The sequence below is a fragment of the Neovison vison genome, chromosome 4 (assembly GCF_020171115.1).
Source record: "Neovison vison isolate M4711 chromosome 4, ASM_NN_V1, whole genome shotgun sequence".
Classification (NCBI taxonomy): Eukaryota; Metazoa; Chordata; class Mammalia; order Carnivora; family Mustelidae; genus Neogale; species Neogale vison.
In genome coordinates, this window is record NC_058094.1 from 172941945 (window position 1) to 172956015 (window position 14071).

Here is a 14071-nt window from a genome sequence, read left to right on the forward strand (position 1 = left end):
CAAACTTTTGTATTCTTTCACAATAACAAATTTAAGAAACTCTCAAGAATTATAATTTGTTCAATTCCCTGTATTTATTATCTAGAAGCATTTTAAAACTAGTATACTAATCCTTTCCCTTCCTCTAGAAAATGCAAAACAAAATCTTACTATGTTCTTTGTGTAACACAAGGGAATGAGTTTTCACCTACCACACTGTATTTTGCTTTTCCAGGGAAAGGCACTTAAAATCCATTCTTTTTTTTAAATTTTTTTAAAGGTTTTATTTATTTATTTGACAGACAGAGATCACAAGTAGGCAGAGAGAGAGGCAGAGGAGGAAGCAGGCTCCCTGCTGAGCAGAGAGCCCGATGCGGGACTCGATCCCCGGACTCCGAGATCATGACCTGAGCCGAAGGCAGCGGCTTAACCCACTGAGCCACCCAGGCGCCCCTAAAATCCATTCTTAAAAGAAAATCAGGTGAGGACATGTATGAATATTAATTCAGTAGATATTCATTCACTGTTTCTCAGACCTTTTCATTATAATTAACCAAAGACATACACATACAGTAGCCTCCTCCTAAAATCTAAAGTGACAATAAAGAAAGTGCTCTATCCATTAAGAAACCAATAGAAAGACAAAAAAGCCAAAAAAAAAAAAAAAGGCAAAAAAAAAGGAGGCTAAAAAGAACCCCAAAAAAGGGTCTCGGGCATTACTATCTACTGAATAGTGGAAGACAATGTGCCCTGTGACCTTCAGCACACCCTCCCCTAACAGCGATTCCCTGAAAACTTACAAAGATGAAATTTCAGATTTTTCACCATGCAACAATACTTAGAGCAAATATAATCTGAAACTGGTGACCCACAGCCAGACTGGAACAATTATGAATGAACTATAAATATTAGACTTTCCTTCAGGGTAATTTAATTTATGACCAGTTGTTCCCCAGCTGAGACCTAGAAGCTAAACACCTATTAGCTGTTAAAAAGATACTAGTTCCCCTTTGTAGCCTGAGCCTTCTAGAAGGATGGCTCACATACCACCTTCTGTGATCTCCTTACCTCCCCCTTGAGATAGTGGAGGAAAAGTAGAGGGGGGAAAAAGGCAGGCCCTATGCTAATGTGAAATTATGAGCTCAAGAGCGGAAGCTGAAGAGACACGTCCATCTCTGCCTTTTCTCCTGTCCTGTAGTCCTTTATGACATTTCATAAACTAGTGCCACAGGCTTCTCCTAGTCTTGGGAGTTTAAAATAATTTCCTGAAGCTAAAATTCCTGGTTGTGAGTTTGGGAGGAAAAAAAAGGCAGGCTAATTCTTCAAACCCCAGGCTATTTATGAAACTGCAGTCCTGTTAAGAATCTAAAATTAGGGGAGTGGCTGAGACTAAGACTCTCTCCTGGGCCCATAGTGCCAAGTCATAAAATACCCCATCTGGACTAAGATGGACTAAGGAATAACACTGCTGTTTGGTGCTCCAGGTCTCACAGTACTATTTAACTCTTTCACCTGTGCAATTTTCTGTACTATTTAGATACCATGAAATGCCAGGAGCCACCATACCCAACATACTTGATGTAAATGGAATGCCCCACAGTTTTGCAATGCACGCAATCCAGGCAACCTTACTGATAGCCTAGATACTTAATGAGGCAAACAGATATTTCCTGTTTAATACAAGTCTTCCTAAAAAATTTTCAGCTCTGATAAATCTCACAGTAAAATAAAGGGCATTGCAGAATGGGTTTATGGAAAAAAATAGCACAAGAATCCGAAAAGATGAAACCACTCTACTTTGTAATTACAGCTTCCTTATAGATTTAAAATGCACAGAAATTAAAGAACGGAAATGCTAGTAACATATGAACTGAAGAAGGAATGATGGATACAGCCGGGAATGGAGCTCTGCCCTGCAAAGCACCATTGAACTTGGCTTAGGAGGAAGTGCACCTGCCAGGGGAACCTCTCTGCAAAGTCGAAGCTAGGAGCCGGTGCTCATTTGTCAATTTTCCTTAAAAAGTATCCTAAAGAGAGCCTAAAATGAATAATAACTTTGGGAGCTTAAAAGTGGTAGAACTAAAACTCTCAACAAGAATAAACTATATTGGAATGAGAAGGCTCAAGAGATAAAATGTGCTGAATCTGTGTTTTGTTTGTTAAAAAGGACAGAAAATAATGATCTTACACTGAGCCAACACAGAAGAAACACTTCAGAAGGTATATTTCCTAATACCAATACCATGAAACTTAAGCATATACTTTACATTGCATACTAATATTTGAACTTCTAAAATGTACCAGTTACTTATGAGTTCCAAGAAAATAATTCAGTTGGTACAATAAAGCAATCAATTTTAATTTTAAGACAGGGCAGGTTTATATAACTACAGGAGAGGATTACAAAACGATCATGATAGCTCAAGAGAAATGTAAATGTTTTTGCCTTAATAAAACAAACTTACAACATGGACAGTCTTGTATCCACTGAAATGTAGCAAAACATCTCATCTAGGTTGAGAACTGCAGATTTGCTTATAGCTGCATCAAGTAGGTATTCTTTGATCTCTTTTTGAACTGTTCACTCATTCACTACTTGTAAATTATCGTTACAGTATTTCCTCCTTAGGATGTCATTTCTAGTGGTTTTTTTCCATGCATACATTAAAAAAAGGTAAGAATATCTTCCTACCCAAAAGAATTTCTCATTTTATTTTTTTCTAACATAGTAAATTAACTCCTATAAACTAGTAAACTGCTTCAACATTTAACATATGGGTAGCTTCATGGCTTTGTGGGTGGGCAAGGTTTCTGGCACTCAGAGTTTGGAAAATGCTCCTCTGTGCCTCATGTCTTCTACATTCAGTTCTACACATGCTTTATATTTGTCTAGTAACCATTTAATATATCCTTGGCCCCAGATGAATTACAATTAATTTTTCATACTTTAATATGTAATTTTTCATTTGTCTCTGGGGACAGGTACATTAATTAAAGGACAATAATTAATATCAAGTACAATATTCTTTAAAACCTCAGGAATGTTCCACAACCCCACATTTAACACTTCTGCCTCATTCCAGAACCCATGTTAACAGGCCAGAGAAGGGAATCAAGAACTGTGGTAGGAGAGGAAACATAGTCTTTGTTTATTTGAATAAGAAGTCAATTTTTGAAGCTCCAGTATATATAGAAATATGCACTGTTTAATGCCCACAAAGTGGAAGGAAGGATGGTCAAAATCAAAGTTATGGTTTTTATCAAATAATAAATTAGAAATAATTGGTAGATAGACCAGAGACTCTCTGAATCCACACAACAGATACTGCAAAATTATTTACCTATCTATACAGAAAAGTAAATTGTGTGACTCAGGTCCAGCATCTCACAACACCGTTTTTCAAAAGAAATACAGGGAGATAACAAAAGATGAAAATGGTCAATATTAAACAGATCAAAGTAAGAGCATGCATGGAATACTATGCAGCCATCAAAAGAAGTGAAATGTTTCCATTTGCAACAACGTGGTTGGAAGTAGAGGGTATTGTGCTGAGTGAAATAAGTCAATCAGAGAAAGACAATTATATGATCTCTCTGATATGAGGAATTTGAGAGGCAGGGTGGGGACCTCGGGGGTAAGGGAAAGAAAAAATGAAACAAGAAGGTATCGGGAGGGAGACAAACCATAAGAGACTCTCAATCTCACAAAACAAACTGAGGGTTGCTGGGAGGATGGGGGTATGGAGAGGATGGAGACACTGGGGAGGGTATGTGCTATGGTGAGTGCTATGAATTGTGTAAGCCTGATGATTCACAGACCTGTACCCCTGGGACAAATAACACATTAAATGTTAATAAAAATAATTAATAATAAAAAATAACTTTAGAGAAACTTCCATCTCACCTCAACTATTTATGAAGTACATAGATTCTATTAATGAAAATTAATGAACTGTATTTTCATTTTTTACTGTGCTTTTCAAAAGAAAAAGGAACTTTTAATGTTGAATCATTTCATTTTGCAACAAGTTTTTTTTTTTTTTAAGATTCGATTTATTAATAAAAGAAAGTGTGAACAAGCATGAATGGGATGAGGGGCAAAGAGATGAAGAAGCAGACGCCCCCACTGAGCAGGGAGTCTGACCAGGGACTCGGGACTAGATCCCAGGATGCTGAGATCATGACCTCAGCCAAAGGGCAGATGTTTAACCAACTGAGCCACCCAGGCGCCCTATTTTGGAACAAATTTAAATTAACACCGTCAAGCAATTCAATGTCTAATTCTGATGAATAGAAGCTCATTAAAAGTTGTAAGCTATCATGAAAATTCAGAGCACATGTTTAACAACTCATCTATAAATCTTAAAATACCAGCAAAACTATTAGGTTGAGAAATGAGGGCATTTAACCAAAGTAGTAAATAAAGAATATTTCACATTAAAATATTAGCCATAGAAAAGATTTACACATTTTTATTGATTCAAAGAATTAAAAAGTAATTAAGTTTTATAGTATCAAGACAAATGTCATACTTGTATACCCATTTTGTTTCAGATCCTTATGTAAAAGATCAAAAAGTAACAAAACGAGAACTTCACATTTTTAAACAGGCAGTAGGAAAACCTAACATAGTTTGAGAACATGCTTAGAAATGATCTTTTTCTTCTGATTTCACAAGGTATTTCTCCTTTAGAAATAGAAATCTGCCACTGTTGTATTATGGGACAATTACCTGAAACATTATATATCTTTTCAATTAACTTCTGTACCATCTATAACAAATTTTAGAATCAAAAGGTAACAGCAAGCACAATGATTAATATGAAGCACTGACTTGTTAAACCAGTATTATTTAAATCACTAAAGTAAGTTACAAAAACCAGGTATGTGGCTATTCACTAAGTTTAGCATGATCCTCTTTATATATTTTAATGACTTGTCAAAATTTTATTTTACATGATCAAGCTTATTACATATTAACCAACAATCTATAATTATTATCAAGGTTGTCTGCAGGCAGGTGATTTAAATAAGCATTACATGGTATATTTAAAAAATAAATAATGAGTATCTTTGGAGTTCACAAATAAATGCTAACCACTACAAAGTCCATTTAAATTTATAAACATTTGTTCTATTTTTATAAACCTACTTTTTCAAGTGATTCTTGACATTTTTAATATGCTTCAACAGGCAAAAACAATAAACATTTTCAGGAGATAAGGTATTTTGAATACTATATGATAAAAACAAAAAGTATTCAAATCATGATCAAGGGGATCAAATGCAGGTATATGATATACATAAAACATATTAGCATAGCCTCCACAGAGTCATCCTATGTCTTTTATTAAGTATGGCAAAAATACTTTAATAATTTTAGCAATTAATGCTTTTTTTAACTTCAGGAATAGGAAATTCATACTGTAATAAAGAAAAGCAACAGGAAATTATGGTCTTATCAAAATTGCTTTTGAATTATTTGATAATGTTAAGCTTATGTTAATTATATAAAGGATACAGAAAGACTGTGCTAATTTAAGGGAACTTAAAAACATCAGCCTCAAAAAAACAAAACAAAACAAAAAAATCAGCCTCAGAGGAAAATGCAATTCTCAAAAATTCCGATTACAATTCTTCCAATAACAAATTAGAAGATCAATGGTGCTTTCCTATGGACTATTTTTTATTAAAATATAGAGGTAAGTAACCTTTTCTTTCTGAGAACATTTTTTTTCCAGGAAGCTACATCATGTAAGAGAACTGACCTGGGCCACCTGGGTGGCTCAGCTGCTTAACCATCAGAATGAGTCTTCAGCTCAGGTCATGATCTCAGGGTCATGGGATCAAGCCCCATGTCAGGCTCTGGGCTCAATGCAGAAGTCTGCTTAAGACTCTTTCTCCTTCCTCTGCACATTCCCTTCCCCACAAAGGATAAATATATAAATCTTAAAAAAAAAAAAAATAGAACTGATCCATTATAAAGGCGGATCAAATAAAACATAGTCTAAAACTGCAATGTCTACTAAAGTAGCCACTAGCTATATGTGACTATTTACATTTAAATTCAAAATTATTAAATTCAAATAAAACTGAAAATGCAGTAGATATACTTCAAGTGCCCATAGCAACAGGTAGCTAGTAGCTACCATAGACATGAATACAGCAATCAAACATTATTTCATCATTGCAGAAAGTACTAATAGGCTGTACTTGCCTGGAACAAAAGAAACTTGTAAAATATCATGCTCATCATATATCTCATTAATTGTTTTGGTCATTAACTTATGTGTCTGTGTAATAAAAAGGATTTTTTTTCCTGACTAAATGTTAAGTTACTAGTTTAAATCCTACAATTAAAAATGCTAGAAAAATTATCTCTCATATACAAAATTAATATAGAGTCTGACCTAAAACTGACTGAGCTTTTTCTTATTTACATATATTTCAGAAAATGTGGATCAGTATGAATGTATGAACATAATACTCTTAAACTGAGATGGTTCCAGCTTCTATTTCTGCCTAAGTAGGAGTAAAAGGGATCAGACTTACCTTTCCCCTTCAAACAAGTAAGTTAAGTACACAAACTAAACCAAACTAAGATTTTCAAGACATGACACACCTGGCAACAAGGGACAGCTCTGAAGGATGAGAACAGATGGGATGAGCCCTATGTCTGCAGCAATTTACTTCCTTAAAACGGTTTCCAGGCCATGGCACACTGAAAGGAGAGATGGCTATGTGGGTTTCAAAGCCTAGGTGGGTAGGGTTCACAAGGCAAAATTCCAGAGAGGAAAGAGGTATGAAGAGTGAGAAGGCTGGTGATTATCAGGCTAACTCTCTCCCATATTCAGCAGAATACTGATCAGTGCATGCATTTGAGAATAAAAACAAGCTGAGGTGAGGGAAAAATTCAATGGAGGAGACTAGATAGAACGGTGCCTGATGCACACCCCAGGTCAGGAATAATGGTGGGAGCCATGAGCCAGGATAGAAGGTTTCATAATTTGCAGGGCATTAGGTAAAATACTAAGAAGTGTTTCGCTTCAGTTGTGAAGAATATAAGACCTACATAAATACACTAATTAGTCTGATCTAAAAATCTCAGCAACAATGCCTAAAAGGATCAAACAGTTTCCAACCATGTCCCAGGAAAAAAGCTAAAAAATATTCACAGTAATAAAAAAATAAACAATACCCAACAAGGTAAAGTTCACAAATTCTAACAGCTAATCAAAATATATAAAATGTCCAAAAAAGCAGAAAAATATGACCCATAGGAAGAAAAACCTATCAAAACCAACTCATGAATGACACATTTATTAGAATGAAAAAGGACATTAAAACAAATTTACAACTATGTTCCATTGTTCACAATGCTCCAGGAAAGAATGTATGTGTTAGTAGGAAAAAAGAAAATGTAAAAGAATCCTATACCTAACTTATAAAGATGAAAATATCATCATCTGATATTTTTCAAAAATACACTGGAGGGGCTTAACAGCAGACTAGACATTGTTGAAGATCAGTGAATTTAAAAGTATAATGATAGCAACTATTTAAAATGAAACAGAAAAAAAGAAAAATAAACAGAACATTAGTGAGATATGAATCAACTTCAAACAATCTAAAATACAGATTAATTGGAGTTCCCAGTTAAATGTAAAGAACAAAAAGCAATATAGCTGGAAAATTTTCCAAGTTAGGTGAAAACTAAAAATCCACACAGCACACTTTAAACACACACACACACACACACACACTGTTTCAGGCATAAAAGCACCAGGAAAGTACCCATAAAAAGGAGATAAATACATCACTTGAAATTAACTCAGAGCTGGTATCAATGTGCCAATTAGCAGACAAGGATATTAAAATGGGTACCATAACTGTTTATCATTTATTCAAAAGTTAACTAGGGGAATAGAAAATATAAAGGGTAAAAAGGACACAAACTTCTAGAAATGAAAAATATAATGCCTAAGATGAAAGACACGGTGTATTTTTTCCAAATTCAGGCCTATGCAAGTCTGTAAACACAGAATGGTACAAGGAGGTACACCCTCACAGTGTATATGTGTACTGGGCTCAACTAAATGGCCAGGGGGAGCTAGAAACATCTGCTTGGCACATGCTTTCAACATGGATTAAGAATAAACTGAGAAATACCGAAGAATGAGTGAAATACTTCATTCTACTGATATACTGCAATCTTAACATTTATTACAGGTTTGAAGGTAACTTTTTCTTCAATTTTATATTTATGACAGGTGCACAAACTTTTTACTTAAAAGGCTTATGGATTCGTTTAACTGAAGAAGATCGATTCTAAGAAAAAACCCTAGTTCAACTGTTAACATTATAGTTATCTAGGAAGTCAATCAGTGTATCACACAATCCAAATAAAATGCAGAAATAGACTAGGAAAAGAAATTGCCAACTATAATCCATAATCTTTGCTTTCAAACTTTTGTCTTCATCAAATAACTTAGTATTTATTTTTAAACTTATAGGGCAATGCTATCCATATGAACCAAAAAATAAAATTAATGATCATAAACACGTATTTTAAAATTTGCTTAATATATTAGTAAGCCACGTAAAATTACATAAATATAAAAGGTAAGTCTCCTCCAAAAATGTTGGAGACTTACTCCCCAAATTCAATTTTTAAGAGAAAAAATAGATTTCCTCTTAGGAATGAGCAACACTTCAAAGGTTAATGCTACTTTCTAGCATAAATCTAGAAAATAACTTAAGACATAATCAGTCTTAGACACAATAAGATGTGCTTCCAAACATGAAGAATAAAGATATGATTCACAAAATCTAAAAACATGTATGTAAATTAAACAATTATACTTGCTGAATGGAAACACAATTTTTCTAAAAAGATAACATGAAAAAATTCAACTACACTAAAAAGAAGGATAACATAAATCAAGATCATAAAACTCATAGTTTAAATTCACACATAGTAAGTAATACCTAAAAACTCAGATAGATGTAGTATTATTCTCCTTAAGAAAACATAGCTATTCCTTGAGATGCATACCTAGCCACCCTCATTCCGGCAAGTCACCACAGAGCATCTGTTTATGGTAGGCAACACTGCAACAGGATGGAGTAGGAGACATCATGACTAGAAATGCCAAGGCGAGTTCAAATCAATAAACATTTCTGAATGTCTATACATGCTCGTTCGGAAAAGACTCTGAGCACAGGAGTGTTAAGGAAGGATTCCAAGAAGAAATATGATCACTAAAATTCTAAGGCAGGAGAAACACTAGAAAAATGGTGTTTTGGGTCAAAAAACTCATCAGAATCAACATACGTCTGTCAAACAATATGGCACACAGGTTACAAAAGTTCCTCAGCAGAAGGCCAACTGTGTGGTGAGGCAATGAAAAGCAGGGTGATAAAAGCAAGAAAAACCAGTTGAGACCAAGTCTTTATGCTCTTACTGAGCTTTGTCCAGTAAGGGGATGAGAAGCCTCCAGAAGGTTTTGATAGAGAGAGTACCTCTTCATTAGCAATCAGCAAAATCTGTCATGGTAGCAATGACGAGGTCAGACTGAAACAAAAAAGAGACTGTGGGGAGGGACCCAGCTCTTGGAGGGAGGACAATACATTCCAATTTTTTTTTTTTTTTTAAACATCATGAACTTGAACACTTCCTCTCAAAACTGAGAAGAATGATGAAGACTGGAGATAAAAACATATGAATTGGCACATGAGTGATGCTTTAATGCAGGAGACTCGATGATCCCGAGAGTATATGCCTACTAAAGAAACACCTAACATGTATTTTAGGTAAAGATACTAATTAACAGTGGCAAACACTTTAGAATTGAGAAGCTCAACCAAAGTCTAGGAAACTACAGTCCATGGGGCCAATCCAGCCTCCTGCCTTTTTGTGTAAACCAACTTCTCCTGGAACACAAACACACTCTATCCTCTCCATCTCATCTATGACTACTTTTGCACTAGAACAGCAGAGTCCAGGAGTTGTAACAAAGACCATATTGGCTCAAAAAGCCTACCATTTTTAGTATCTGGCTTTGTATAAGAAAACTTTGCCAACCCCTAATACAAAAACTTATCTCAATGCAGGCACAGAAAATGACATCAATCATCTCCTATAAAGTAAGAGCATCCTACTGAGTGGTTTTTCAGATCCTTTTCTTCTTCAACAACTTAGGTCTCTATTACTCAAGGGGGGCAAGTATTGACATCTCTAAAAACAAAACATCATTTGGTAAAGTAAAATAAGCACAGGGATAATGACATGTACCATACTCAACTCTCAGGATTGCTGTAAGGATTAAATGGGATCATTTATATTAAAAGGAAAGAATCGTGATTCATTATTTCAAGCAGTCAGTTAAGTGTCTGTTATTACCAACATTAACATAATTATACTAATAATAAGAATTAGCAGGCCACATTTTCAGGGGCAGAAGAGGGTCTGAGGATTATAAATGTAGTGGGAGTTCCATTTCTTAGAAATGGGAAGAGCAAAACACACAAGATCACAGTTCTCACTGGTTGGGCAAAAATCCAGAACTCAGTCATTACCATAAAAAGAGTAAACTAAAAAACTGGAATCTGTAATTCTCTCTCAAAAAATCGAAGAATGGCACAATACTCGAAGTACTTAAAAGAAACATGCAGGTGACTAACCAGTCCAGTCATTTCCAAGTAAGAGTTTTCCAATGCCAGCACAAGGATTCTCTTGGCAATACTAGCTGCATTCCACCTGAGCAGGCACTAGTGAATCAAGTATCCCAGCATTTAGGTCAAGTATAAGCTTCAAAATCCCATACAATAAAACCTCTGCTGCCTGAAAATTTAATCATACTATACTTTCCAAAAGTATCACATACAAACTTAACTGCAAGCAGGGTTCAAGCCAAAGCATGTTTGGATGAAAAAGCTTTTTGCACTGATTCCAACACCTCTCTATACTTTATAAAAAAACAATCCAGCCTTTCCAGGAAAGTGCTTAAGTAATCTATTTTTAGGTGGCTATAAATTTTTATCCTAAAGGAATAGCATTTAGGCCTGATAATATTCTTACCATCTTCCTGCCTATTAATGCTTCAATCCATGAACAAGGTTTTGATCTTTGTTTTTGTTTTCAGTTGTGTTTTTTGATGCTCCCTGGTGGTCTAGAGCTTAGGATTTGGCTCTCTCAATTCTGTTTTTCTTTGCATAGTATGAAATGGTGGTACAGGAAAGATTTCATAAAACAACATGATCCATTATACAAATCTATGTAAGACTTGGCAAAAACATTGTAATATGAAGGGTTTTTTAAAATTATGCCTTTAACTGGAATTCTATTAAAACTCAAGAATTAAGGAAGCCGTGGAAGAACGTAGCTTGACTTTCCGAGTTGGCTTTATGATAAGAGATTCTGTGTGTCCATATGCGCGCGTGCGCGCGCACACACACACACGAATAAAAAGCTTTTTAATATGAATCTTTTTCATTATCCAGGTGAACAAATCTGCAATAATCATTTGCCTAACTCAACCTTCAGAAACAAACCAGAAAGATCCTTCTCTAATGTCCCATATCTTATAGCCATTCCTTCAGTTTCACAAGATATAAAATTTGAGATTATACCTCCTCTCTCTCATTAAATCAAGAACAAATTCTTTGTGTTTCTACTTTTTAAATATATTTCGATTCCAACAATTCCTGCCCAGTCACTCTAAAACAACCCTAGTCCCAGATACCATCATTATTTCTTGGACTACTGTGATAGCCTCCTAACTAAACCAAATGCTTCAAGGAAACTCTCTGGTCACTTTCATCTATTCTCTGTGCTGTATCCAGAATGTAAATGCAAATGTTCTCACATCAGTTTCTACTGAGCAGGGCTGCTTCCTAGAATCCAAACTTGCAAGGCCCACATTGACCTTTTCCTACCCAGTGTGTGGTCCAGTCTGTTTCAGATCCACCAGCTTTCTAATGCTGACTATTCCATGTGCTACTCTGGCCATAGAGAAATGCTATTCTCCCTACTCTTAAAAGATGTGGACCTGCTCAGTCTTCCCAATTTCAGACTCTGCTCATATCCTTCAAGATCTCTTCTGATTACCTAGCATAGGCTTTTCTGCCCCTTTTTATTTTCTTTTTAAGAGAGGAAGGGGGAAGGGTGGAGGGAGGGAGAGAGAGAGAACCATAAGAACTTATGCAGGGGCCCATCTCACAAACCTGGAATCATGACTTGACACAAAATCAAGAATCAGATGCTAAACTGACTGAGCCACCCAGGTGCCCCCATTTCTGTCCTTTTTTCAAAGAGATGTAGTTAAAACTCTCAACTTTGAGGTGGTGAATGAAAAGAACAATGACCAAGATATGCTGTCAACTCCCAGGCTGAGGATCACTTCCCAAGCTAACACTGGCCATTGGATTAAACTTATGTTATTGAAAACCCTTCATCTATGAAAGAAAATAAAAGTATTTCCTTACCAATAGAGTATGATAATCTGGAACACTCTTTTAAAGATGCAGTTTTTAAAAAAATTACAGTAATAAATAGCATATATATACATCAAGATGTTTGTCACACAGATGTTCAACAAATGTTATATTTATCTATATTAAGTCATCAGTTAGGTAATGAAGATAATAGGATAGTTCACTCTAAAGCATTAAGTATGTTGCACCTAAGATAAGTTTAACGTGAATAGGAAAGATGATGCACTGGAGCTTTAATGATTAAGGAATCATTCTCAGAAGGCAGGATCTGGGATAGACATAAATGGAAAGATTCTTTGAAATGAAGGGAAGACTAATCTTGCAATCTTGCAAGTGTTTTTTAAAGAGATTTAAAAAAAAAGGCGGGGGAGAATAACTGCAAAAAGGAAAGATTTAGATGTAACCAAATAAAAAGGGGACTACAAAAAGAAGGTAAGAAAGAAAGGGACAGGTGCAAATAGAAGAATCAAGCAATCAATCAATAAGCCAGAAATCTTGAAATAAGGGGAGGGTCGGAAGTGGGGTGAGCCTGGTGGTAGGTATTGTGGAGGGCATGTATTGCATGGAACACTGGGTGTGGTGCATAAACAATGAATACTGGTACACTGAAAAAAAAATTCAAAAAAAATTCTTCAAAATGGCTCAAGGTAGGAATTCTATACCACCTGATTCATTTTTAATATGACTGCTATAACCAGAACTGCTCTCCTATACTTGTACATAAGGCACATGCATTATGGGTTATACAACAGCAAAAGGCCTTGACAACATGTTCTAACATAGAAAATATTTTTAGAAAGAGAAGTCACTTAAATGGCTTTAAGGGCATCCCACTCTGTTTTCAGATAAAGATTCTGAATTAAAGCTCAGAGACATTAAGATAAATAGACGCTTATTATTTTCAGACCTACTCCTTATACCTTGAACCCCATTCCAGGCATATCATCCTTACTATGCCAAAGATCTCCTAAAACTTAAAACAATAGTCAAATATTTGTACTAAATATCACCTTTGTAACAATATAATTTTCTACAACAAATACAATCTTGTAAAATAGTATAATAAAAATATACTAAGCCCAAGGGCACGTGGGTGGCTTAGTTGGTTAAACACATGCCTTCAGCTCAGGTTATGATCTCGGGGTCTTAGGATTAAGTCCCATGTCCAGCTCCCTGCTCAGTGGGAAATCAGCTTCTCCCTTTTCCTCTGTCCTTCTCCTCTACTCATGTTCTCTATCTCAAAAAAATAAATAAATAAAATCTTTATATATATATATATCTTAATATATATATATATCAAGCCTGACTTTAACCCATACAAGAAGTCAACATAATACATATAAAGTATGACACGTAACTGTAAAATAAATGATAGTGAAAACATATTTGGTTCCCTTTTTGTAAAGAAGTAGCATAACACAATTGAGCTAAAGGCCCTTATTTAAAATAGAATCCAGGGACGCCTGGGTGGCTCAGTCAGTTAAGCCACTGCCTTCGGCTCAGGTCATGATTCCAGGGTCCTGGGATTGAACCCCACATCAGGCTCCTTGCTCGGCAGGGAGCCTGCTTCTCTGCACTTCTCTGCAGCCTCTGCCTG

The 14071-nt window shown here is 35.4% G+C and overlaps 1 protein-coding gene across 2 annotated transcripts in view; it reads right to left on the minus strand.

Moving 5' to 3' along the window:
• The window catches only part of CRPPA (CDP-L-ribitol pyrophosphorylase A), a 305237-nt gene that overhangs the window by 111845 nt on the left and 179321 nt on the right, over window positions 1-14071 (minus strand). The gene's annotated exons all lie outside the window — the stretch shown is intronic.